Genomic DNA, 27,307 nt, shown 5'->3' with positions numbered 1-27,307 from the left:
GTGTATACCCCTTATCCTGACTCCGTCTAGCATAGACTGTGTTTGCTCTCACTTCTTGATGATGTTTTGAGTGCCTGGAAGCACTCGTCCTCCTTACCTAAATGATTCCCTAGATCACAGCACTGACTTGACTCTGTGTCTCTGTGAGCTTCTGAGAGAAGTCTTGGCCATTCTGACTTTCAAATGTGTTTTGGTGTGTTGGTTCTTCTTTCTCTGTCACATGAGGCTAGATAGCCTTTTCACACCTTAGTCCCCCTCCCAATCATTCTTCACTCTGGAGAACAGTATGCAATGCAACGGCACTTTGAAACTCCCCAGGTTCTATGTAGTGGCATTGTTCTCGGTGGCATTGTTGTTTTAGTCATTTGTTTATAAGAAATAAAGGTAAATGTCTCCACGTGGGAACACAGCATCTGTTCACAGGGCTTCCTCCATCGATGCTCGCCTCTCCCCATCAAACACAGACCTGCTGCTGAAGTTTTCAAAAGCTCCCTGTGTTGTAAGATTTGAGCAAACTTGATCTTCCAGGTTTAACTTAAATATTGTTTCCATTTTGAAGCCTGTCATGTGGGTGTACCACAAAGAGCATTCGGTTTCCCCCCCGAAGCCCTGGGCTATGGTATGTAGGCAGTAACAGAATACTAGGAAGAAAGAGAGAGGCTGAAATGGATCCTCGGGCTCTGGGCCTGTGCAGAGACAAAGCAGGATGTAAGTAAAACCATTACTTCTCCCTCTTGATCAAAGACTAGATGCTAACCCCGCCCCTCCTCCCCACCACCCAGCAAGCAATTAACACAGTCCAGCATCTCCTCCTCCTCCAAGTGACCAGGATTCAGCCACAGGAGCAGATCTGTGTGTGCTCTGGGGGAAAGAGAGGGTACTCTGTGTGCTCTGGCTCCCTTTGAAAGTAGAATACATGATGGGACTCTTCAATGGAGAAGACACACACTCCCACCTGTTGATGGGTGACTCTTTTCACCCACACTTGGTACAGATATGGGACTCGAATTATCAACAGAATATAAAAGTCAAAGATTGAAATCTCAGGAGCCAAGTAGCTTAGTAACTGTTAAATTTTACAATCATCCAGAATCTTACTCAAATGGATTCTGACTCTGCAGGTCTGGGTGGTGGCTGAAACTCAACATTTCTAACAGGCTCCCAGGTGGGTTGTCACTTCTGGGTGGGGGACACAAGAGGAGCTAAATGCCTGGTGAATTTTGAGTTTTCTATATTTTATACAGTAACAGTATTCCCAAGCAAAGGTAATGTGAAGAGTGTGTAGACAACACTTCCAGTGGCAAGGGTGTACATCATTACAGCATAAAAATTTTATGAAAACATCAGGCTGAGTTAGTGTATAAGCATCTGGTACAGTTTAGAAACTAGCTCCTGGTTCACAGGCTAGTATGTCCACAAAATGTAGCTTCATATTGGCAGAAGCAGCAGCAACAAAGAGTACACAGATGTCTCTAGACATGGAGTTCTCTGTATTTCCAAAGATAGAGCACAGGGTCCCATGATCTGCATGGTGTCCATGTTTCCTTTATTTGTTTGTTTTACTTAGTTGTTTCTCTAATGGTGGTAAATCCAAAATGAAGTTGAGGCTGGAAGAGTGAAAAAAGCCTTCAAGAACTCAAAATTTAAATAAGGAAAAAAAGGAAAAATTTATGTGATAACATTTAGCCACATCTGACGTCCATTGAAATAAAGGGGTCACCATGAATCTTGCATTTGAGCATCTGACAAGTGATATACAGAGAAAGTACTGCCAGGGATTAAATTTACTCTGGCATGTAACATATAAACCCAAAACTCAGTTCCTTGGAAACTCAGAGACTTTTTTAATCTATTGGACTACTGACTGGAGTAGCTACTTAAAATGGCCTGCAATTGCCTAAAAGCCAGTGCTGCAAGAAAATCCAGGCATCATTAATTACAACCCCCAAATCCCACCGATAGAGGGGAGAGGTGCAAGAATGTCTATTTCTGTCTCTTCCTTTTTCCCTGGCTACCCAACATGCCCACACTCTGAGTTTTATCCCAAGAGAGTGCATAGTCTGGTTTTTTAGAATTTTTCAGAATCTGGTTTTATTGGATCTGTTTTTTCAGGGGTTTCTTTGTTTGTTTTGTTCTGTTTTAAAGTGCAGCAGGATTGCCTGCATTCCAAATCTTCCTTGCTTGTGTTCCGTAATGGAAACCATTTCTCTTTCGTCCATCCATTATTGAGATCAGGTTGAATCTTGTTTATGTCTCCTGTGATTTTATTGTGTTTATTTAATTAATCAAAGGCAGACATCATATTTCCCCAAACACAACAGTGCCCATTTTTTCTCATATTTTTAAGTTTTTATCAAGCACCTACTACATGCCAGATCTATGTACAGTCTCAGTCATTTCGAAATGAGACGACAAACCACTGCACCTTCTCTAGCCTGTTTTACTTTATTTCACTGCAGCAATGAATAAGTATAACACACAGAGCTGAAATGCCTAGAGAATTTTTTTGTTGTTGTAGCATTTTGCAGGCTTTAATTTATGAACACTTTCAACTTATATCATTTCAGAGAGTTTTGTTTATGAAATCCCACTGGCTTCTCATCACTCAGTGATGTGTTTCAACTCGGTATGTTTCAACCAATTTGAGGGTGCTATAGTTAATTCAAGATTCAATTCTCATTCTAAAAGATATATGTTATACTGAAGTGAATAGTTTAAAGCCTGAATGAGTCATTCCCCTTGGCTCTCCAACTTCACACTTCACATCAGAAGCAGTTTATTCCATTACTTGGTGGGTAAATATATATATATATATATATATATATATATATATATATATATATGTCGTTTGTAGCACTGATTGCATTTTGCAAAAAAATTCTGTAATTGCACTTTTCACTTAGCATGTGTCTTGGTAAACCTTCATAAATTGCCTCATTTCTTTTTCTAATAGCTAGAAGAATTTTCCATGAAATTCTTCTGCCAAGATCTTTTTTAACTATTCACAGTTGGTTGATATTTAGATTTTTTGTCCTTTTGTTACAACAGACTTTGGTAAACAAGTTTGTGTATGTGCCTTTGGACATATGTGCAACTTTTGTGGGGGGAGGCCTCCCAAACAGTGCTCAGGGGTCCTAGTGGCCACTTGCAGGAGTACTCACTGGCCAGTGGTTTAATGCCTGGGTCCAGTGATGCGATGCTGCTTGGTCTCATGGTACTGGGAGTCACCAGAGCAACATCTGGCAGTATTCAGGGCCCTCCAGAACTACACCTGTTTGTGCTCAGAGATCATGTTAGGATTGGAACTTGGGGCCTTTGCATGTAAAGCATATGCTCCATTCCTTAGGGCTATCTTCTCAGTTCCCATGTGCAAATATTTATAAAGAATAGAGACCTGGGGCTTAAATTTTATACATAGAATGGGTCTCCGAGGCTAATGATATAGGGTTGGTTGCCAACTGCCAAATACATGCCAACCTAAGTCCTGAGTTTCTCAGTCCATTTTGTCCAGTGACTTATTTGAATAAATCAGGATTGCTCCAAAGTTTCTCATGTTGGGACACTACTGGCTGACATTTGAAAGCTAGAGTCAAAACCTCATACATAAAATCCATAGGGCTACAATATTTTAAGTACAAAGCTTATTGACCAGTACAAAGCTTATTGACCAGAAAGTAGTTTTTTAAAAAACTACTTTTTTTTAGTAGTTTTAGAAAGTTTTAGAAAGTAGTTTTAAAAAAGTAGTATTGACCAGAAAGTAGTTTTTAAAGTTTATTAAAGGGATTGGATTTTCCCTGATAAAGTAATTTAAAAACTCCAGATGCAACAAAACTTTAGTCACTGAAAAAAAAAGGGTGGGCCATTGTTTGCTGGTTTGTTTTTCTTGCTTTCCTTCCTTTCTAAGTCATCTCCATAAAAGTAACTAAACCTAATAATTTGATGAGTATTCTGAGTTGAGTTGGATTCTGTTGCAGATTTTAAACTGTAACAAGATGTGGTAGGGAAAGAATTCTGAAGATATTTCTCTAAGATTCTCAGTCCTGGTTATTCAGTCAAGCATGGGATTGAAGAGTTTATCAGATTGCTACTCGTCAGGTGATCTCGAAAACAGAGATAATAGCCTGAATTATCCAGGTGAACCTAATATTATCAGGATGACACCTTGAAAGTGGAAAGGGAAGACATAAACATTGAAATATGTACCGGAAGAGGAAAGAGGAAGAAGGATGCGGCTGAAGAAAAAGGTGAGAGAGATTATACAGGTGAGATGAGACGTTGAGGTAGCAGAGGGTGCCTCAAGCCAGAAAATGCAGGTAGTCTCTCTAGGCCAAGTTTGACTCCTAGCTGACAAGAGTCTTAACAACTACACGGAACTGAGTCCTGCCAATGGGCTTGAATGGGCTTGGAAATATTCATCCCTAGAGCTCCAGAAAAGATAACAGCCTGCCAAAACCTTGATTTTAGTCTAGGGAGACCCAAAGCAGAGAGATAAATAATGGAGTTTTTAAAGCCGCTAAATGTGTGGTAATTTTTCATGTCGACAATAGAAACTAATGCACAGGGGCTAAAACAACATCTGTGTCCTTGACATAGCAGAAATAAAACCAATGTCTAGGCTGGTGCTGTTGTTCACTTCCTACAATGGGAAACATGATAGGGTTCAGCATTACAATGTAAAAGTAACTCACATTTTCTAAATACTTGACAGTAGGTGCCTTATGTGTATTCCTTATCTTATTCTTCACAGAAGTTCTACCAGGATAGATGCTTGCATTATTATCTTCATTTTATAATTGAGAAAATTTCATTAGCCTCCAGAGTCACATGGCTTTTACATGGCAGAGTATAGACTCAAACCAGCATCTCTGGTTTGAGATTCAAGTCTGTGCAAATAAATACTCTATTCTACAGTACCACCCTCTATTTACCATGGAGCTAATATTTCCAAGTGCAAAATCCACTTGCCTTCTGACACATCAACCCCCTGATCCTGTTATAAGGCTCTTGGAATAATATGTCACCAGATGATAAACAAGGAGGCAGAAAGCAGGTTAGAAGGCCAAGGGAATAGGAGACACCTTCCCCATCCCACCCTCAGTCCCTAGATGCTTTAAGCCTCAGCACAGTGAATACTCATACATCTCTTCAAATTCTTGAAGGTTCCACTTAATCTAGATTGTGTCAAAGAATATTTCTATTCCCGTACCAGACACTCAATTCCAAAAGTGAAAGTTTTGATGGAGACATTTTTATATCTCAAATATAAACACCAGAAGCCAAAAGGTCGTTGTCGAGTGGAACATATGTGATATGTAACTGATTTCATCTGAGTGAGGGATGGATGGGGGCATTGGGGAAGGCAGGTTATGATATGCTGATTTTCTATCAGTTGTCTGTTGCAGAAAGTGTGACCTCAAATTCAGCCAGTGGGAGTGTGAGTAAATGACATACTCCTTGCAGTTCCTCCATTCACCTATTCAAGCATCCCTTCAGAAAAAAATGAGTTCCTATTGTGTGCTTAGCTTACATTGGAAACTGAGCAACAGTAATGAGTAAGGCAAATTCCATGTTCCTGAATGGAGAAGGAAAAAACTATGAACAGACTACTGCAGGTTGATGTAGGAAATGGTGTGTCAGAAGAGGTACTAAAATCTCATGCAAACATGTGGGAGACAACAAACCCAGATTCCAAAAGCAAAAAGCATGATCACTCATCTGGGGGTTAACAGAAGGCATTTATCTAGGCAAATTCGGAATGCTGGAAAATGTCTTAGGCTGAGGAAATGCCATAAAGCCAATCTGGAAGTATACATGAAACCCTGAATAGGTCTGAAATAAAGAAGGCTACGTGGTGTTATAGCAAAAGAGAAGGCTAGCTAGATTAGTCGGGACTCGGGTCAGAAAGACTTTCTGCTACTTTGAAGAACTTAATTTTTATGATGAAAGAAGTTAGGTGGGTTGGAAAGAATACAGTGGATCAGCCTTGCACACCACTGACCTCAGTTCTATCTCTGGCACTGCTGGGAGTAATTCCTGAGTACAGAGTCAGGTGTAACCCCTGAATATTATCAGGTGTGCATTCACACCCCCCTCCCCAACACAAAGAAAAAAAAATAGATACTGTTAAAGCAAAAAGCTATTCAGCAATGTTATCCGAGGTGGATAAGGATTCATCCAGTGATTGAGCTGTAAATGGACAGAGGAGAGGGAAGGGATGCAGAAAAACAGCTGAGAGGCTCAAGGTGTGGTCTGTGTAGAGGAAGACTAGGGATGAGGATGGAAAGGGAAGCTGGAGAGTTCTGGAAAGCAGAGATGATAAGATTTGATTGTAGGTGGAAAGAGAAAAGAAAGTCAAAGATGACAGGTTGGCTTGATTTGACAAAGTACTCATCTGAATTTCCTTGTGGGCTGACAGGCTCGAGTTGTGGCCAGCAGAGAGAGGGCAGGATTGTCATTTGTCTGCTGTAGCCAACCTGAAGAGTGGAGGAGCGGCCCGGAAGCATATTTCCCCCTGTTTCCTGGGTCCCACAGCACCTCAGGGCGTGGGTGTCTCTGGACATTCAGGGTTGGCGAGTCTTGTCGGTTGCTTTGAATATGCTGACAGAAGAACAAAGCTTTCAAGAAAACAAAGTCCCAACCCTTTAACAAAACAGGAAATGATAGACAGTGGTTCGAATTGCTTTCTTTTGGCTGTCCCTGTTTTCTGAAGAGGTGCTGGGTGAGGTTACTTCATGAGCCAGGGGAAGGATCAATGCAACTCTAATCTGCTATTCCCTGAGGTGCTGTAGTGTCTTGACAGGTGTCCTCATCATGAGTCTTTCGAGCTGGCAGTCAACTCGGTCTGGGCTCTAAGAAGAACCTATGGTCCTGGGGTTTGGTGACATTTGCGGGGTGAAGCAACCTTCTGTGGCTGTTATGACCCTGGCTAAACTCTGTCAAAGGCTGATAGGTCAAGGGTACTCAGAGCTACTTCAACTATGCTTGTAATTCCATCCTCTTCTTACTCTAACTCTGCAGCAAGGAAGGGAAGTTGGTTATGAGCAAGTGTGTGAAATTTGTTTAACACAGCTGCTTGCCACTGCTTTCCAGCTGCTATCAAAAGAAAAGAGAAGCCATTATCTGTCTTTTTCTCTCCTGATACCAATGAACAATTGTTTGTGTTCTGTAGTTCTGAGGCAGTTACCCTTTATCTAGCATTTTGTCAAGCATGGGCACATGACTCCAGCCAGTCAATCAGAATCCTACACTTTAACTTTATCCCTCAGAGGCTGAAAACTCTGGGTCTCAGCGATGGGTCAATGAAGAGCATATGGCCAAGTAGAAGAATCTCCATTCTGAGACTTTGGGTTCAGAGTTTGGAAGGAAGAGAAGTGCTCATTCTGTGGAATTACATTCTCATGGTGGTATACAGAGCCAAAATATAAAGAGGAGCTACTTGAGAAGGATATGAAAAGAAAAGGAAATTGTATATGAGAGAGAGCGGGAGAGAGAGAGAGAGAGAGAGAGAGAGATCTGTGGATGTTGTTTGAGTCCCTGAATCCCACTGTGCTGAAAGACAATGGAGTTCTGAATGAAGTTGCATTGAGATAATATGTGTCTTTACAGTAAGCCATTATGAGTTTTGAGGAACAGACATGTCTTCCATTATAAATTTAAATCAATTTAACAAGTATTTGATGATATATATGGTGGAAACACTCTTTTGTAGCTACAGGGAATTACACAAAATAGTGTTATAATCATAGCCACAATTATGAGAATGATCATTTTTAATTTATTGGATATTTCTCTCATGGTAAGACACTTCTCAACAGTTTATTCATGCTATTTTATTTACTGTTATTGGGAAGATCTTTGAGTTGGAAATGTTGACTTGGATTTTACAGAGGAATAAATGTACACTGAGAGGTTTAAGTACATCCAAAGTACTGATAGTACTAATATGTTATAAAAGAAATAGGATATAAACTGTGGTCTATGGAGTGATAGCACAGCGGGTAGGGCGTTCGCCTTACAAGCGGCCAACATGGCCGACCCGAGTTCGATTCCTCCGCCCCTCTCGGAGATCCCGGCAAGCTACCGAGAGTATTCGATATGCCAGACACAGTAACAACAAAGTCTCCAATGGAGACGTTACTGGGCCCGCTCGAGCAAATCGACGATCAACGGGAGGGCCTTTACCTTTTTATTGTTCCAAATTCTGTGTTTCCAACACTCTTTTTATTTTTATTTTTTCACTCTCCCAAGAAGTGCTCAGGGTACCCAGTGGGCCCCTGGAAATACTTGACCTAACAGTGAACTGGTTGGTTCAGTGCCTAGGGCAGTGCAATGAGGTACCACCCCAGCCCAGTGGTGCTAACATCTACCAGAGCTACACTCAAAATTATGTCTCTTCTCTCTCTCCCCTCTCTCTTTCTCTCTCTTTCCCCTCCTGTTCCCCCTTTTCTTTTGCCTCCTTTCTTGGGTGTCTGAAAGGCAGAAGGACATAAAGAAAACATTAACTACTGTGGGTCAGATGGGCTTATTCCCTCCCATAGCAGGCAGTTATAAATGAGGGAAGTAATAACACACCTGTAAAAACCACACAGAATGGGTCGAGTAGAGATCTGCCAAGTTGCCCTCAAGAGCCAGAATGGCTCCCAGCCAACTAGGTTGATGTAGCTGCCAGAAAGTAGTGACAGTAAAGAAGGAAGAGGTGTGTCAAAAGGGCTAGTCCACCTTAGAAGCAAAGAAGAGATTTGAGCAAGAGCCTTAGCTGTGTTTATCCTAGCAGTATGCAGAGTATGGGGACCATATTCATCAGGCTTCCTATGGACCAGGATGTATTCTTCCTATGGACCAGGAGATGAATAAGATGATAATACAAGTGCATCAGTCTTTCCGCCTGTGAAAACTACCATCTCCACTGTGTTTTAGTTAGCTCACCAAGCCACTTTGCCTGATGGCTTTACCAGCACCTTCAGTTCTGCACTGCCTTGCTCTTCTTCATCATGATTCTCCTCCCCAACTTCCCCATTGTCCTTTTAAAGTCTTTTAAAACCACTTCCCTGAAGGACAGGTCTGTAGAGAGAGGACTGTGCTTGACACAGACATTCCAGCCTCTGCAACACTGACTCAAGGTCATTGGGAATAAACAAACTGGATACCTTGTAGATTGTCTCTGAGAGACTGGAATAGTCGAAAGCTGACAAGCTTTGAGTTACTATATCCACTCAAGTGACCCATGTTAGGACGGGGAGAGAGGACAGGGCTCTAGGCACATGCCTTGCATGCAGCCTACTGTCTTAATCAGCAGCACCCAGGGCATGAGTAGCACCACACCCCAGCCCTCACATTTATCTGCCAACCAGTTGGCCAGAATATCCTGGAGGGTCTTCTGGCTCCCTTAGCTGCACTTAGGAACACCATCTCCCAATGAAAAGACAATCAAAAATGTTTTTCTTCATGTAAAATAACCGCAAGTCTCCTGGAGCCAGCAACTTTGGCAACTGACCATTAAGAGGTTCTCCTTTTTGTCCTTAACTGTGGATTTCAGAACTTCCCAGACTTGAAGCCAGGCCTGGATGAGAGTTTGGTAACCATTTACAGCAAGTCTCTCTGCTCTAAACAAGACAGGCTGAACAGACAAAAAGAACAGCATGCCCTTTGGAGTTAAATGAACTTGAACTGGATTTCAGCTTTACCACTGCCGGCTACTTACACAGACTTCCCAGTTCGCTCATGTAAAATGTGAGGATAATAACAGGGTTAATCTTATAGAAGTAACTATCAGAACCGAAATGAAAAAAGAAAACAAAATAAAGAATGATAATTATTTATCAGGCACCAGACAGAGTGGCCCCATTAGCTGTTGACAGCTCTCTCGCCATGGACGTCATTGTGTCCCCCGGCAGAATGTACTCCCTGATTCTTTTCTGTATAAGGCTTAGCCTGGTGTCCAATGCAGTGACAGAGGCCCTTCGGACAGCAGGGAGATTTGGAGAAGGAAAGTATATTCTCAGCACTGTGCACAGGTGCCAACCTGGCAATGCTAGGCAGGAAATGGCTAGGTTGACCGTATTGGCCTGGGCAGGCAGGCCTCTACTGTCAGACCTGGCTTTTGGGAGCTTCAGGAACACCAGTGCTACATGTCATCAGCTTTTACTTGTGATCACCCTCTTATAGGAGCATTCCTCCCATAGAAATGTACTATCAAGCAGGTTATTTGGATGGAATCTCAGGATAGTTTCATAGAGCTATAGGGGAGTAGTTTAGGGATAGACAAGCAGTCAATACAGAGGTTCTTATCAAGCCAGCACTGTGATTGATTGGCAACAGGAGTTGAATACTGCAAAGTCCCCTTAGAAGCCACTGTATGACTCCCAAGCATCAGAGTCACTTCCCTGACAGATGAGGGAGCAGAGGCATGCACACATGCTCTCCTATTCGTCTTTGGCTGAGCACTGCTTCCTAGGGACAGGGCAGCATCAATATTTTCCTAGGTCCTACCTACAATGAACTTGTGCGGTGGGGGGGGGGGGGGCGGCGGAGGCAGGTGGTGGGGGAGGGCAGGCAGAGAATCTACAGGCAAAGGCAGGCAGCATCAACAGTTGAGGTTGGGTGCACATGTTGTTGGGAGAGAGGCAGAAGGAAGTGAATAGTGCCAGCCACTGCATTACCCACACCCCACAAACTTTTCCATCTCCACAGGCACTTTGGGGCTGATGGCAAAGTCTCACTCAGGCTCCATTTGTCCCATCAGATGCCTCTGATCTCCTGCTACCACCAAAGCAGGAGTCGAGGCTGGAAAGTGCTGTGAGTTCTGAACAGGAATGCCTCTGGTTGATCCGCCTGTCAATTACAGGAAGATCTTCGAGATTCTGTTCTCTTCCATTATCTTCCACCGGAGTCTCCAGTGGCAACTCTGCAACTGTTTTCTGCAGAGTGGTTGAAATTGTTTTATATCTCCTTAGCTGCCAAGTACAATGTCATAAGCAATAAATAAATAAATTGTTGGCCTCTATGGAAAGCATATTTTGTCCAGATGCGTCCTTGAAACTTCAGTCCTGAAACTTGAAAGTCGGATGGGAAACCACAGGCCCGAAGAGCTGGGGGAAGAACGCTCACTGGGAAAAGTGGTTTAATTGGCAGGTGCTGCCACCCGGGATCTGATTGGGTCCTTCCAGTACTGCCTGCTGAGTACTTGGAGAGTTTTTGTTCTGGTGTGAAAGCTGAACATGGGTGGGCCATGGGCATGCCAGGGGCCACTGGGCCTATTGAATTTGGAGGCTCACTGACTTGAGGATCTTGGATCTGTGGGTTGTTCTCAATCACCTCCTGACTTAGCCAGGTTCCATAACTAGAGAGTTAAGTTCAGCAGGCCAGTCTGGGTGCCAGCAGTGCATAATACCATGTCCTTGCTGCGTGCAGAGTGGGAGGCCAGAGGGAGAGGCAACCAGGACAAAGAGGAAGAGGCAGAAGACCTGGATGGCAAAGTATTACACAGAAAGTTGTTCAGTGTGCTTCTCTGGCTCACCAGTCTCCAGATCTTGAGATGGAGTTGGGATTCCCAGACAGTGGTGGCTAAGGAGAAACACTGTGGAAAACTCAACTGTGGCAAAGAGGGCTAGCTATGTGGCTGGCTGGGAGTGCTTTTAAATCTCATCTTTATTGCTTTTTTAAATTAATAAAGCATGTTCATTAAAAAAAATTAGACAGACCAGAGATGCATGAAGTGAAAGCAAAAGTTCTCTCTTCTGTATGCCTAAATCCCAGCATCTAGGTTGTCCCAAGATTCTTCTAGATAGACTTGTATGATACCACGTGCACACACACAGAATTACGCAGACTCACGCACACACACACACACACACACACACACACACACTTTTATGTGGCATGAGCTTGCACTAAATAAATTGCTCTATATTTCTGGCTATTTAAAAATATATATCTTTTAAACTTAGTTAAAAAGTCATGATTTACAAAGTTATTGACAGATGAGTCTTAGGTATCAATATTCGAATACAACCACCAGTGTCAGCCTCCCTTCACCAAAGTTCTCCCTCCTGCCCCCTCTTCCTGCAACTCACCCCCCCCCACACACACACACCACACACACATACACACACACACACACACACACACCTCCTGCCATCTAACAGACACATTTCAAAGTTTAGTGGTTGTAGTTTAGGATTAGTTTATGATTTCAGTGTTGCCGAGTCTGTGCTTTGGAAAATCAGCAATACCACTCTCCTATATCACCAGTATACTTGGGCCCCATAATCCTTGTTCCTTCATTACTTCCCTTTCTCCTCATCTTGCTTCCTTCTTTAATTTCTTTTCTTTTCTGTTCTTCTCCTTCCTATACTCTGGGGTTAAGAGTGACCTAATCATCCCCCTTACTGCATTACAATTCCTCGTCCAGTTATTCTTTACACCACAGATAAATTTGTATCTTCTGCTCTTGCACTTTATGTATTTTGGTTATCTTTCCAAAAATCAGCATAATCTTTGTAGTGCTCTTTTGATAAAAATTACACTTAAGAGGCTGGAGTGATAACACAGCGGGTAGGGCGTTTGCCTTGCACGCGGCCAACCCCGGTTCAATTCCCAGCATCCCATATGGTCCCCCGAGCACCGCCAGGAGTAATTCCTGAGTGTACGAGCCAGGAGTAACCCCTGTGCATTGCCGGGTATGACCCAAAAAGCAAAATAAAAAAATAATTACAATTAATTTGTTATGGTCATCAAGGCAGATTCTCAGATTGTTCCCCCTACAATACATATCTCCCAACAGGAGTATGCAGCCAATGCTATTATAATTGTTGCTGTTAGATAAATTATTATTATCTTATTTGTAGAATTAAATAAAATAAAGGTGAACAATGGAATGAACTGTGGGAAAAAATGATTGCCAAAATGCTTATGTTAATATACATACATACATACATCATATATACAGTGATATTCAAGAAAAAGAGTTGGTGACCTCAGTAAACTTTGCCTGGCTGGGTAGATGAAAAAATCTCATGGAAAATAGAGCAAATGTAAATGATTTTTTAAGTCAATAGTCAACTAAAACTCTTCCAAAGTGCTGTGTAAGTTGTCGCAAACCGTCAGCTGTTCTAGAGCAGAAACAGAACCTGATTTCCAGTTGTGGATGATAAATAAACACAGTGCACTGCCCTTTCCAATGAGTGACGATGTTTGTAACCTATGCAGATGTGTCCTATTTACATTGAGGCTGTCATACAAATTAGCCAAGGCTCAGAGAATCTGAAAAAAGACAGGTTTCAGACCCTGAAATGTTCACAGGAATGGAAAGTAGCTGTGGACTCTCAGTCCTGGTAGGCATTGAATGGGAGGAACTGAAGAGCTTTTCCAGGCCGGCGAAATGTTTGCCGATCCAGCAGGCTTTGAAGCTAATCTGGAAGGCTGGATAAAATGAAGTGCATCTAAGCTTGGATCTACTATAATTTTGACATTTTTGCAATATGTGGAAAATCCTGAACCTTTAACAAATAGGAAAACCTCTGGTACAAACTCTTGCATGGCAGATGCACGGCAGATTGAGTATGAATTGAAACATCATTTAGGGTCTGCAGAGAGATTTTAAATGGTAGAGCACATACCTAGTTTGTGTGACATTCACATAGGCCCTCAGTTTGACGCCCGCCCATACTACATGGTCTTCAGAGTATTAGTAACTGTGGCCCTATGGCCCCTGAGAACCAGCAGACCTGAATCTTCCTATATATGACCCCTGTTAATAATCTCCAACAAAATCAGAGTGCCACAGATGAGTTTCTGTTTCTCCAAGTCTAATATTATTTTTATCTTACCAAATTCTGGCTTGAATTACTTATCAGAAATATCTTTTATTAATTGCTTATATGGATTATTGGCGTATACTCTGCAAGGGTGAGCCACCAAATCAAAACCTGTAATGGTAGGAGGGTATGACAGAGCCCAGGATTTTCAACTCCTTCCCTGTGATGAGGGGATAACCAAGGTTCCGGGTGAAGGAAGTAGTTTATAGCCTTCCTATAGGCCTGATATTCGAACCCAGGACACACACAGTACTGGCTGGAACTCCATGCTTCTCCCTCTAGGCCATGTGGCTTCCACATGATTTTTCTCTTGGGGAAGCACATGGACACAAAGATGTAAACGGCTTAAATATAAGCTTTATAACTCTTATGGCTGATCTTTCCTGAGAGAACACAAATCCTGGATGTGTGAATATAGAAATGCCTATGCCTCAGAAAAGAAATTAATTAATTTTCTGAACATCATGTAAGACCTGCAGAGTGCCTGTTTCCAGGAAGACCTGGGACTACTGAATGTCACACACAAGTCCCTGCCCTCAAGGCAGGCACATTCATGGTTCTCTAAGAGACAGGCACAAAGGACTATAGGATTGCAAAGATGGTGGCTTTTGGCAGTTGCCTAGCTGCTCTGAAAGGCTTTGTTCCACTTGTATCCTGAAGTGGTAAACAGACTCTTGGCAGAGAATTTCTGCAAAAGTGCATGCATGCAGGAGTGCATACATGCATTTATTTGATTAAAATTTTCTGGGCATCTATATTTTATCAGGCAAACAAAGAGCAAATCTTATAGTAATAAAAACATCTGCCCTTGTGGACTTTACATAATCTTAGGAAAGAGTGGAAAATTAAGCAGGTAAATAAATGAATAAACAAGGTAAGTTTGTAAGGTGATAGGGACACTAAGGAATAAAGGTGATGTGGTAGAGAAGAGCGAGAGTGAGGGGCTCTCGTAGACAAAAGTGTAGGAAAAACTGGTGCAGGAATGTGATGCTCAGACAGAGCAGAGGCCAGCACAGAGAAGGCCAGGATATAATCAAGTGAGATGGAGGAAGGTGATGAGAGGTGAAGTTGGAGAGGTGGACGGCATCCAATTTACATAGGGAAGCTGAAGTAAGTAGGCTGATTGTTAGTCTTGACAAGCTCGAGAGCTTTGGGAGGATTTTGAGCAGAGGGAAAGAGAGAGGACAGAAGCTGAGAAGAGACAGACCGCCAAGGAAGAGGGGGAGAGTTGTAGGGTAGATGCGGACACCCCAGTTTGACAAATACTGAACCCAAATTCACCCAGTCTTTCTTCATTAGGATCTTTAGCAAGAACTATTAAAAAGGCCAGAAAGGTAACTGAATTACATGAGTACTTGCTTTGTATATGTGAGTTTCATCTTCAGTACTGCCTGGTCCCCTGAGCACAAAGAGAGGTGTAGCCTCTGATCACCTTTGGGTTTGGTCTTCAACAAAAACAGAAACCAAAATAAAAGGCAACACACAGAAAACTGGACTCAGTCATTGCAATGGCTTTCCTAGACAGTTGAAGGACTAGTCCCAGACCCAGAACCTGGGATGCTGAACCCAGAGTTTTTTTCCCTGCCTACCTACTCTGCTTCCTTATTCCATCACATGTCTTCTAAGGATGTGGCTGTAAAATCTGGTCCCCATCAGACGTTCCAGGGAGGGCTCCTACAGTTTGTTTTCGGTAGTATGTTAACATACAGTCACCTTGAATAAATTTTGCTTGACAGAAGTGTTGTTGTTGTCACCACCTCCTCCAAAGAGCAGAGACACAGGCAGGAAGAAGGCAGAGAACTGTTCCTGAGTCAGAAGCCAGCTCCAGCTCTGCCCTTACCAGCTGTGTGACCTTGACAAAGTCCCTCCTTCACTCTAGCCCACCTTTCCTTTATGTTTAAAATGAGAGGAGTAGGACACGATGGTCCTGTTAAAAGTTTTTTTTGGAAATAATTTTGAACCAAAGTAAGTTAAGTTGTTTGTGGTGGGACTTGCAGATTTCCCAAGAGATCTGATACCTGTCACAGGTGTGGTTGATGGTTGTGCAGGTGGCTCTAGGCGCTTTGGGAAAGGACATTCCCCCAGGACCTACTCCTAGGGACCTCTTGGGACCTGTCCTTGGAGCTGAGCCATGGCTCTCAGTCAGTGGAGAGAAACCGCCTCCTTCGGTGCCCAGCAGCCTGGTTCAACAAGGGCTCAGAGTAACAGCTTCCCCAAGCCTCTCGGTGAACTCCCACTTTCACCTCCTTCAGCGATGCTCCCCTTCAGGAACCCCACAATGACTCTCTTATGTGAAAGCAGAAACAAGAGCCAGAACAGTAATACAGTGGGTAGGGCATTTGTCTTGCATGCGGCTGATCCTGATTCAGTCCCTGGCACCACATTGGGTCCCCCAAGCCCACCAGGAGTGACCCCTGAGCACAGAGCCAGGAATAAACCATATGCACAGCTGACTGGCACAAAACAAATAAACAAAAAAATTCATGAATGCAGAAACAGCTTCTCTTCCAGCTATTCAAAAGTGTTGGATGTGCCAGAAGGATCACTCCATAGCTTAGAAGCCGGCCTCACATGCCGGGGTAAAAGGTAGCTCAGATAGAGAAGGTACCACCAAGTAAAGGGTGCTAGGAGGACCCGCTCAGGATGGGAGATGTGGGCTGAAAATAGACTATAGACCAAACATGGTGGCCAATTAATACCTCCATTGCAAACCACAACAGAGAGAGAGAGAGAGAGAGAGAGAGAGAGAGAGAGCAAAAGGGAATGCCCTACCACAGAGGCGAGGTAGGGTGGAGGGGACAGGATGGGAGTGGTGGGAGGGATGCTGGGACCATTGGTGGTGGAAAATGGGCACTGGTGGAGGGATGGTATTCGATCATTGTATGACTGAAATACAAGCACGAAAGTTTGTAAGCCTGTAACTGTACCTCACCGTGATTCACTAATAATAAATAAACAAATAGATAAAAAGAGCATTGGGTGTGCCCCAACCCCTTAAAAGCTCCTGCAGTGCCAGTACCAGGGCCATGGTGGCCACATCTTGAACTCTGGCTGTGGGGATAACAGTGCTCCTGGTACATAAGCTCCAGGGCCTGACACAGGTTCTGACTTTGGAGCTTTCCCTGGGCACAGATTTCTTTTTCCATTTGATGTTGCTGTGAATCAGCAAGCAATGCAAGGTGATCTGAGAACCACCGGCCCGCATGGGGCACCTCCGGTGACCCCCACATAGCCATCAGCCTTGTGCTATGTTGGCTCTGCATTGCTTATGGCCTGCCATACAGACCTACCCTGCTAACTTCGTGAAGTCCAGACAGCTAAGGATATAGAAGCCTATTTGGCTTTGGTTATCATCCCCAATCCAAGTCTCACAACTGGTGCAAAGAAGTGAAAGAAGGATGGACAGTCCTGCTGATATCTGCCTTCAGCTTCATGCATTATATGCCGTATTTCTTGGTTCTATTGGTATTTGAATGCATAGAAGGCAATGGATAGAAAGAATAAGGAGGTGAACGAGTAAGCATGTGAGGGAGGGATTATCCCATCACACTCCCAATTTCCTGAAGCTTGCCTGGTCCTGGGGAAAAGCCATCTGACCCTTTTGAAGCCCCAAGCTTAAAGTCACACACCTGGTCCTTCTAGTCTGCTGCCACCCCCTTGCAGGGCAGAAGAGGGTACAACCTTACTGAGGACCAACAGCTGCCTGATTGCCTCCACTGGGGGGACACCCCACCCCCAGGTCCCAGCTGCAGTCACTTCTACTGCACTCCGATAGGCACCTCCATGGATCTCAGCTGGGCGTCTATTCTGTTAGGTTTAAGGATGCTGCCACCACTGGTTTCTCCCTCAGAGAAGGGCAGCTGCTCAGGGATTGAAACATGAAGAAAGATGGGCAGAGATCAGATCAGATCCCTTCCCAAGCAGACGTACCTCCCAATTTGCAAGCCTTTGTTCTATTACTAGCAGTGAAGGAATGTTGAAACAGAGCTCTAGCCTTGATCTGAATTATAATCTCTGAAGCTATATTTAAGTCTACCTAAAGATATTTCAATTTGCTATCTCTCTTTGCACCCCCCCCCCCCCCTCCTTGGCTCAAAGAACACTGTCTCCCTGAAGAACATAAAAAGCCAGGACGTATTTCTTAATGTTTTACATTACAGTTGTAAGTCCCTCTTATCCTTTGATAATCATATTTTAACTTTTAGTCAAAGGGCTTGTGGGTGTGCCTGTGTCTGTGTTGCATATAAGTTCACATTTATACGAACAGCATTAACTCCTTTTATCTCCCCCCCCCCAAGCCATACTTGTAAGACGACATTCAGCGGCAGATTAATCCCCAAATAACTTAGTTCAGCTTTCGCAGCTGCTGCCAAACAGCCTCTCTCTCCAAGACGGGTGTAGACCATGCAGTGGTGGTTTATAATTAACAAGTCTTCAGGGGGTGGGGAGCTGTAGTGTGGGGAATGAGAACTGGGCAGGGAGGTCACCAAATACTAGTGTAAACTGCCCACAGAAGAACCCCTGAGGACTCTTTGAAGGAGGACAGGCTGGGGAAGTGAGGTCTGGGATGGATAGATTTTTGTCCTTTAACAATTGCTCAGTGCTGAGGTGGGGCAGCAAAGTGAGTGGGGGCAGTTCCTCTATGTGTCTGGATATTGGTACATGTCAAAGTGTAGGTGTAGGTGTGTGTATCGGATGGGAGAGGGAGCATAGCTTTTAAAACTATAGTTTTCAGTATTGGATCTTGTTTGAAGTATCATTTGTTACTGATTACCTCTGTGACCTTAGGCAAATTGCTTATAATTGAGCATGGTGCTGTTCAGTTTCTCTGTCTGAAAATGGTGATTCATTCATTATTCAACAGTATTAGTTGGGTGCCTACTCTTCTAGGCACCAGGAATATAAGGAAAAGCATAAAAGCAAAACTCCCTGCCATTCTAAAATTTCCATTCTCCTGGGGTTCTACTTGGCGGAGTACAACTTACAGAGAAGGTTAGAGAATGAAAAGAGGAGGCATATAAGTTACCTAGCACAGTGGCTGGCACAGAGTAACATTTCGGTTTAATTAAAAAAATATTAAGATTAAAGTGTTCTTTAAATTACATTTGTGAATCAACAAACCTCCCCCAGAATCCCAAGTCATGAATGTAAACTCCATTTTTTCAATTTTTATAAATTAATTTTTCTATGGGAAATATCACAAGAGTGCTTTGAGAAAAGACGCTCTGTTATATGTTTTGCTAAATTAATCCACAACAGTTCATCTTTGCACCAAACATCTTGAAGGATAAAGATGATTCTTGAATGGACGTTAGCAAAGGAAGATCAGCTCTCAGGTGACAGCTCAGACATGACAAACTGGAACAATGCAGAAAGGAATGCGTGAAGGGTTGGATTAAGAATTGCAGGGCAATTACTTTCTGCAAACTGATATGCAAGAAAGAAACACAGGCACACCTTGTTATCCAGAAACACAATAAGCAAAAATTCACTATTACAGAATTGAGAAAGGCAACCCTCTATGTAAAAATGAGTTGTTATTTAAAAAGGAGGTTGAGGGGGTCGTGCATTGCTTTGGAATGTGGGCCTCATTTTCCATTAGACTCAAGTTCATGGACAGATTCTCAATAGCTTATTTAACATACACTTGCCTGAAATGTATTCTTTTGCCCTCATAAACCACATTACAACAGGGCTTTCTTTTATGGGAGAATATACTGGGAGAGCCATCTTGTTGCTGTAGCAACCTAGTACCAGTTTGTACTAATTAGACTAATGCCTCTTGGCTTCCCTTTATCCAAAAATTCACTATCGGAGATGGGTCGCTGAAAACAGGCTGGAAAACTGAAGTTGTCATAACATGGAAACTTTCATTAATTAGTAGATCACTCATCAAATTAGTCTTCTCATTCACAAGCATCCCCGCTCAATGCTGGATCTCCCCTGTATGGTGAAAGTCAAGTCTTGGTGCATATGTATTTTTCTGGATTGTTCAGAAGGACAGTATGATAGTAAATATGGATCACATATCACTTTGAAATGAAGTTGCAAAATTTTCAAAAGATACAATTTTCCAGCAAGTTTATAACAGGACAATTAGAAACCAAGTTGTATCACATGCAAATTAATTAACAAACGTAGAAATCTGTTAACTATTAAAATGGGAAAAGTCATCAATAAGCCGCCTGAAAACTGAAGGCTTCTAAGGTGAGTGAATGTAGGTTAGTAGTAAGACAGATCTTTCAGTAACTAGAAAAGTTTGTTTGAATTTTGTTTGTTTGTTTGTTTGTTTGTTTTGGGGTCAGACCCAGTAGTGTTCAGGGACCACTTCTGTCAGTGCTGGGTTTGGGATCTATATATAGTGTTGGGGATAGAATTGGGACTGGAAACAACAAAGGTAAGTGCCTTAGCCTCTGTACTAGCATTCCAGTCCAGCTTGAAGTATTTTTGTGGATCTCAACCTGTTAGTGACTTTGTTAATTGAAGTGAAGTATGCCACAGCATGCATACATACATCAGGATTAAGAAAAAATAGGCTTAATAAATAAATAATTGCTGTCCTTTATAAAAACTAGTTAGCTATTACAATTGTGGCTTAAATTTTATTAGAAATAAGATATAGCTATATAATCTCATTTACAAATATTTACTTCCCATTTGCAAACTGAAGTCCAAAACCTCTTCCACACTAGTTACTATGAAAATTTAATCCAAGTCAAAGACATATATTCCAGCTCTCAGTTCTTCAGTAAGGGTAAGGAGTACCCGGTGTGTTTGAATGGGGAGATTCTAAGCTATAGGATCTATGACCATTGTTAAAATGCACTCTCAATTAGGAGCAACAGGAAACATGGGTAAAATATTCATCAGACCATCTCTATCTACATTGTCGATGTTTAATCTTGGATTTGAACAAACTACATTTGAGAGAGTTCACCTACCTTTCATGTTTATTCGTGGATCAAAGATACTAGATCAATGATAAAAGCAATCTTTGATCTGATTCCTGATTATATATTACTTATTTATCATACACTCTCACACACAAATTTCTGAATACTTACCAAGAGCCATAGTGTCTTATTATTTTTATAATTTTAATTGCTGTCAGTGATCATATGGAATACATAATGTTTGAATTTTATAGATGGGAAAACTGATCTTTGAGAAAAAATAGGTGACTCAGAAAGGTCATGTTAAGTATATAATCGTCATTTTTATTTAGTTATTTATTTACTGCTATTTATTCAGCCACTGATTAGGCTGATTGAATTGGGCGCAAACTCCACCTTACTTTTTTTTTTATAATTTTATTTATTGAATCACCATGAGAGCAGTTACAAAGCTTTCAGGTTTAAGTCTCGGTCATACAATGAAACACCCATACCTTCACCAGTGCCCATTCTCCACCACCAAAAACCCCAGTATACCCCCGTCCTACACCCTCCCCCTACCTGTGGGACAGATGATTTCCACATTACTCTCTCTCTACTTTGATTACATTTAATATTTTGACACCAGACCCACCATTATTATTTGGGATTTTACCCCAATACTCAAATCTGCCGAAAAGGCAACAATGGACAATTTGTTTTCTATTGCTGGTTACGAATAACATATGATGTTAGAGACCATTCATTGGCGGCAACTCAGGGTCTCGTTGGAACAGGGAGGAAAGGGCAGGCTCCAGCCCAATCGCACGAGGCCCCGTGTGTCTCATCACTGAGGGCCCAAACCTGACTGTCCAGTGGCCTCTAGAGGATGGCCACCACCGGTCTGCCAGGAGGAACAGGCCAAATAATCATTATTTTAAACGCTGAAATTTTTTAAGACCTAGGTTCTCATGTATATTTTTTTCTATATCACTAGGTAAAGTCTATGTATTGAAATTCTATGCTAATTTTTAAAAATGGTATCTGCAGTGGTGCCCAGGGACATAGGGTTACTCCCAGAAATACTTGGTGCCATGATATGGGGCTGACAGTCTTCTGCACTGATCTTTCTATATGTTTTTTGACCAGTCAGGTGTGACCATATGAGTGGTAACCAGGATCATTCAAGCAGTGCTTGAGGCCATGAGGGCTGCACTGTGTGGTTGTTAGGAATCCATGCTGTGCCAATGATTGAGCTCCTTGTCTCAAGCACACCCCTTTATGCTATCTCTCCAGGCTTCTAATTTGTTTTTAATGGGTAACTTTTATAAAGTCCTTCCTTATTACATAGTTAATGCATACTTTTTGGTAGAGCAATTGCACATTTTGACTTTTAGTTTCTAAAGTGATTCATATTCTCTTTAAATTAAACAAAAGAATGAATATTATTATTATTATATTATTTATCATCATAATCATCATTATCATCATCATCTTACCAAGAGTATCCTGCCCACATGGGAGAGCCTGGCAAGTTAGCAGTGGTGTATTCAATATGCCCAAAACAGTAATAATAACTGTTCTCATTCCCCTGACCCTGAAAGAGCCTCCAATATGTTGGGAAAGATGAGTAAGGAGAGGCTGCTAAAATCTCAGGGTTGGAACAAATGGAGATGTTACTGGCTCCCATTCGAGTAAATCGAAGAAAAATGGGATGACAGTGATACAGTGATACAGTGATTCTCATTTTAGAGATGGTAAGATAGAGATTCTGAAATTTGAATGATATGCCAGAATCCACCATCCCTATGTCAGCTCACTAGGACTCTCTCAGTGACCTTGCCTGACCTTGAAACCTGTGAGGTAGTGTGGACCTCTCACTCCCCACCTACTCTTTGACCCTTTCATCCTGTCTACAAAGACCCTTCATCACTGCCTATCATCACTCTATCACTTGGTCACACCCCAAATTCTGTGGTTGGTGTGTGTGTGTGTGTGTGTGTGTGTGTGTGTGTGTGCGCGCGCGCAGGGGTGGAAAGTGGGAGGAATGGCATTAGTTAATTTAGAACTCAGAATTTTTTAATACACTCTATTTATGATAAAAATGGCTTTGTATTAATGGTTCAGTCGACATTTGTTTCTGAATCTTTAACCTTCAATATTGATGCTGACTGAAGTCTGATTTTACAAATGGGAGCCACACATGTCTACAAATACATACTTTCCTGGGAATATGTTGAGAAGTCATGCAGAAATAATCACAGCCAAAGCTCGCCCCATATCAGATGCTCTATTAAATGTTTTGTTGTGTTGACTTATTTTATCTTTACAACTCCGTGGGGTAGGAACTATTGTCACCCTCATTTTACAGATAAAGAAACTGAAAGCACAGAAAGGTTGAGTCACTTACCCAGTATTGTAGAATTTACATGCAAATTCCTCCAAGTCAGAGAAAATTCACCTCAGCCATGGGGGCGTGAGGGGCACACCTGGCAGCACTTGAGGCTTGTGCTACTCCTGCAGAGGGGTCCACAAGGGCTCGACCCTGGTGGCACTTGTGGGGTCACACAGAGTCTGAGACTGAGCCTGAGCCTTGCAGATGCTAGGCATATACTCTTCCACTGGAGCTATGCCCTGGCCCTCAAGAAGATAATCTTTTAAGACGCAGTTCACTTTGCAAAAATGAAACGCATTATTATTAAATCACAATTAAAGGTCTGAGGCCTAATTCAGAGACCCTCACAGATGGAGAGAAAGCCAGACAACTTTTCCATTCAGAGAGGCCTTGAACCTAGAACTAAAACAGCCTCTCGCTTGTTGTGCATCTTGATGATTGGCCACAGCAGTGGAAGGCAGACTTGCTGCCTGGGGCCCATCCACAGGCACCAGTGCACCAGCACAGCAGAGAAAGGTGTCAGAGGTGAGTAGCCATTTCTTCTGAATGTTCAATGCCATATTTATTCATGAAAATACAAACCCAGACAAGACTAGTCATTAAATTTCATCATTATTCCTTCAGAATACAAGAAAATTGAGAGCAAATTTTGGGTAAATGTTGAGACAGAATTTAGTAAGTGTCTCTCAGAAGAGAGCCAGTGGTCACTTGTGGACAATACATAATATGACTTTTCATATATAAAAATATATATAGTAGAAGACTAATATCCAAGGCCAGGGAAACCAGGGGTTAGAAAGACTGGTCAATGGTTGGAATCTATCACAAGATAGATTGTGTGAGGCGGAGGGTTGGTAATACAGAGAAGAGACCAGTATGACAATAATAGTTGGAAATGATCATGCTGGACAATAACTGAGTGTTTCAGTATCTGTATTGAAAACCAAAAAGCCCAAAAGTGGAGAGAAAGAGAAAGACAGAGAGAGACAGAGAGAAGAAAAGTATCTGCCATAGAGGCATGTTGCGGCGCAGGGGGTTGGGGGGGAAGTTATGGAAGAGAAACTGGGGACACTGATGCTGGGAAATGGACACTAGAGGAGAGGTGAGTGTAGGAACACTGTATGACTGAAACCTAACAATGAATAGCTCTGTAAGAGTCTATCTCACAGTGATTCAATAAAAAAAAAAATCTTAAATAAAAAAGACTACGACCTTTCAGTTATCATGTGTTTTCCTCTACCCCTAATAATATAAGAAGGAATCTCTGAATCACCAAAGGTAAAGGTAAAGGTAAAGGCCCTCCCGTTGATCGTCCATTTGCTCGAGCGGGCCCAGTAACGTCTCCATTGGAGACTTTGTTGTTACTGTGTTTGGCATATCGAATACTCTCGGTAGCTTGCCGAGCTGGAGCGATAGCACAGTGGTAGGGCATTTGCCTTGCATGCAGCCAACATGGCCGACCCAAGTTCGATTCCTCCACCCCTCTCGGAGAGCCCGGCAAGCTACCGAGAGTATCTCACCCCCACGGCAGAGCCTGGCAAGCTCCCTGTGACGTATTTGATATGCCAGACACAGTAACAACAAAGTCTCCAATGGAGACGTTACTGGGCCTGCTCGAGCAAAATCGATGATCAACGGGAGGGCCTGAATCACCAAAAATAAAAGAAAATAGAGAAAAAGAAAGCCTGATTTCAAGCATTCCTCGTTGTTAATTTTGTAAATACTGAATGCCTACTGTGGTCCAGTAATGTTTTAGTTTCAGCACAAAGTATATTCCACCAATGTTTTTCTCTTTCCTGGGTTTAAGGAAAACTGTTCGTCCTCTGTACACTTGGTTCTGCCAGTGAGGTTAGGTGAAAGTGATGTGAAACACTTCTATTCTTCTCCATGAAATATTTTTCGTGATCCTCATAAGGTCTGGGGAGATATTTACGACTACTTGGAGCAAACTTAGAAACTTAATGGGATCACAAGAGTGGGGGGAAAGATGTGTAGAAAGTGGTTATGAAGTTTACAAAACGCCTTTTTTCATGACAAGGTAAAGAGTGGAAAGAAAAGGAGGCAGATCAGGAAAGTTTCTATGCTACAAAGACCTAGTCAGACTATCTGAATCCAAAAGTGGTAAGGTGCAGTCAAGATTCTGGCTTCAATTCTGTTTTTTAAAGAAAGTAAAGTAATTTTTTGGCCTTTAAATCTGAAAATTCTAGGTGAAATAACTTCAGGTATCGCAAGGCCCAGGAACTTAAAGTATAATATTAGGATTCCGATTCCCACTAACTCTTTATTTTGCTTTATTTTATATGGATAAATTAGAACAAGATTCACCATGAGATTAAAATCAAATTAAAACAGCTTCTGATTTTTTTAGATATTTTTCTAATACTAGAGATCACAAAACCATGCTCTCCAATAGTTCTAGCAAAAATCCTCAAATAAAACTAATTTCAGAAAATTTTACACGTCCACATCCCAGAACCAATCATTGTATAGCTATGAAAAAGTATGTTTGGGGCCAGAGTGATACCATAGACAGTAAGGCATTTGTCTTATGTGTGAATGATCCATATTTTATCCCTGGAACCACATGTGGTCCATGTCATATAGAGCCAGGAACAATCCCTGAGCTTATCCAGAGGTAGCCCAAATCCCACCCCACCCCCAAATAGAAAAGAACATAGCTGTTTGTGTTAGTTAGTGATGTCCGTTATTAATTTTTATTTAACTTTTACTAGGAAGGGAAGGGAGCTACCAAGCAATCCTCAGGAGTCCTGGGGCTATTCCCATTAACACTTGATCAACCAGTCTGGAAAATTCTATTCTCAGACCTAAAAATGCAGTGCTACTTGGGCCCAGCCTTAAAGAAGTTTGTTTGGGTCCACCAGGACCGCCAGAGCAGTATTAGGGGCCCATGTAGTGAGGAGGGTTTGAACTTGTGTGTGTTGGGGGGTATCTGCACTGACAGGGATCACACTTAGAGCTTTGCATGTTCTCAGCCCTTTGATCTATCTCCCCAGCTTTGTAGAAAGCTGATAATCCATAGACATTTCCTGTATGTCCAAAAAAAAGTTATTTCTGTGTACTTAACTGACTAAAGCTTTTAACCACCCAGTCCATGGATGAGTGCTGGTCTACTGGTGTAAAAAAAAAAAATTGAATTTCATTGGTCTCTGTCATGTTCTCACCCCTAAATCTGATAATGAAAGAAACATAGCTGTTTAAAGAAAAAAAACAGGAATCCTATAGAAAGAAGGACTTAGTGATAACATTCCAAAAGAGAACATCCTACAAAAGATTTGTTGAAATTTCATGGGACTATCCCAGAGGTGAAGGGTTAGAATTTTAGCACAGAACTAAATCTAGGATGTAGTCTCCTTTCTCATCTGTTCTCGTGTCCCCCCTCATCCAACTTCTTTCACTTTCATTACACTTGGGTCACAGGTTACATGACCCCATAACCTGCTCCTAGACTTACCCAGTCTCTTGAAATCCCTCTTCCTCCAAAAGGAGGAAGTTCATTGCTGTGGAAGTTCATTGGTGAATACTCCTGGCTCTGCACTCAGACCTTAGTCACAAGTTATGGATCACTCGCCAGATTTATTGATAAATGTACCTGAAAGAAGAGTTCCTCACTTGGTATGATCAATGCTAGAAAGTTGGGTGTTTTGCATTTCTCTTTCCATGACTCTGGATAAATCAGGATTTCTATAAAAACACCACGGAGAAAGAATGGATTACTTCTCTGCTATTAAAAAAGAGTAAATCATGCTATTTAGAACAATATGGTTAGAACATGAGATTATGCTAAGTAAAATAAGTAAGGAAGTAAATTAAAATATTATGTGCTTTCACTCTTATGTGAAATATAAATCGCTAAATCAGATTAACTGGCAAAAAGCTATAAGAGTTACTGTCAAACTGAAAATTATGATTATTAGAGCCAGAAAAGAGGCACAGTAGGAGGAATAAAGAGAGGAGTCTTTTTGGTGATACAGTGACACCGGAACTTTAGTGGTGAGTGCAGAGATTATAAACATATATATATATAATATATTTAAAAATATAAATATTAACAACTATACAATTAAAGTTTCATAGTATTCTAAACAAATAAAATAATAAAAAGTCGGTAGGGAAAAACAGACTGAAACTTGGGCAGAATCAGACTTCAAGCCCATTCCTGAAATGAGAGCCTTACTGAAAACTGTATAATCCCATTTTTCAACCAA

At 42.0% G+C, this 27,307-nt stretch overlaps 1 protein-coding gene across 5 annotated transcripts in view; it reads left to right on the top strand.

The window, feature by feature from the left end:
- ERC2 (ELKS/RAB6-interacting/CAST family member 2) overlaps window positions 1-27,307 on the top strand; it is a 1,123,201-nt gene that overhangs the window by 952,307 nt on the left and 143,587 nt on the right. The gene's annotated exons all lie outside the window — the stretch shown is intronic.

Source organism: Sorex fumeus, unplaced genomic scaffold (assembly GCF_029834395.1).
Source record: "Sorex fumeus unplaced genomic scaffold, SorFum_2.1 ptg000072l, whole genome shotgun sequence".
Taxonomy (NCBI): Eukaryota; Metazoa; Chordata; class Mammalia; order Eulipotyphla; family Soricidae; genus Sorex; species Sorex fumeus.
Note: the sequence above shows the minus strand (reverse complement) of the source record. Positions and strands in the feature narration are given on the sequence as shown.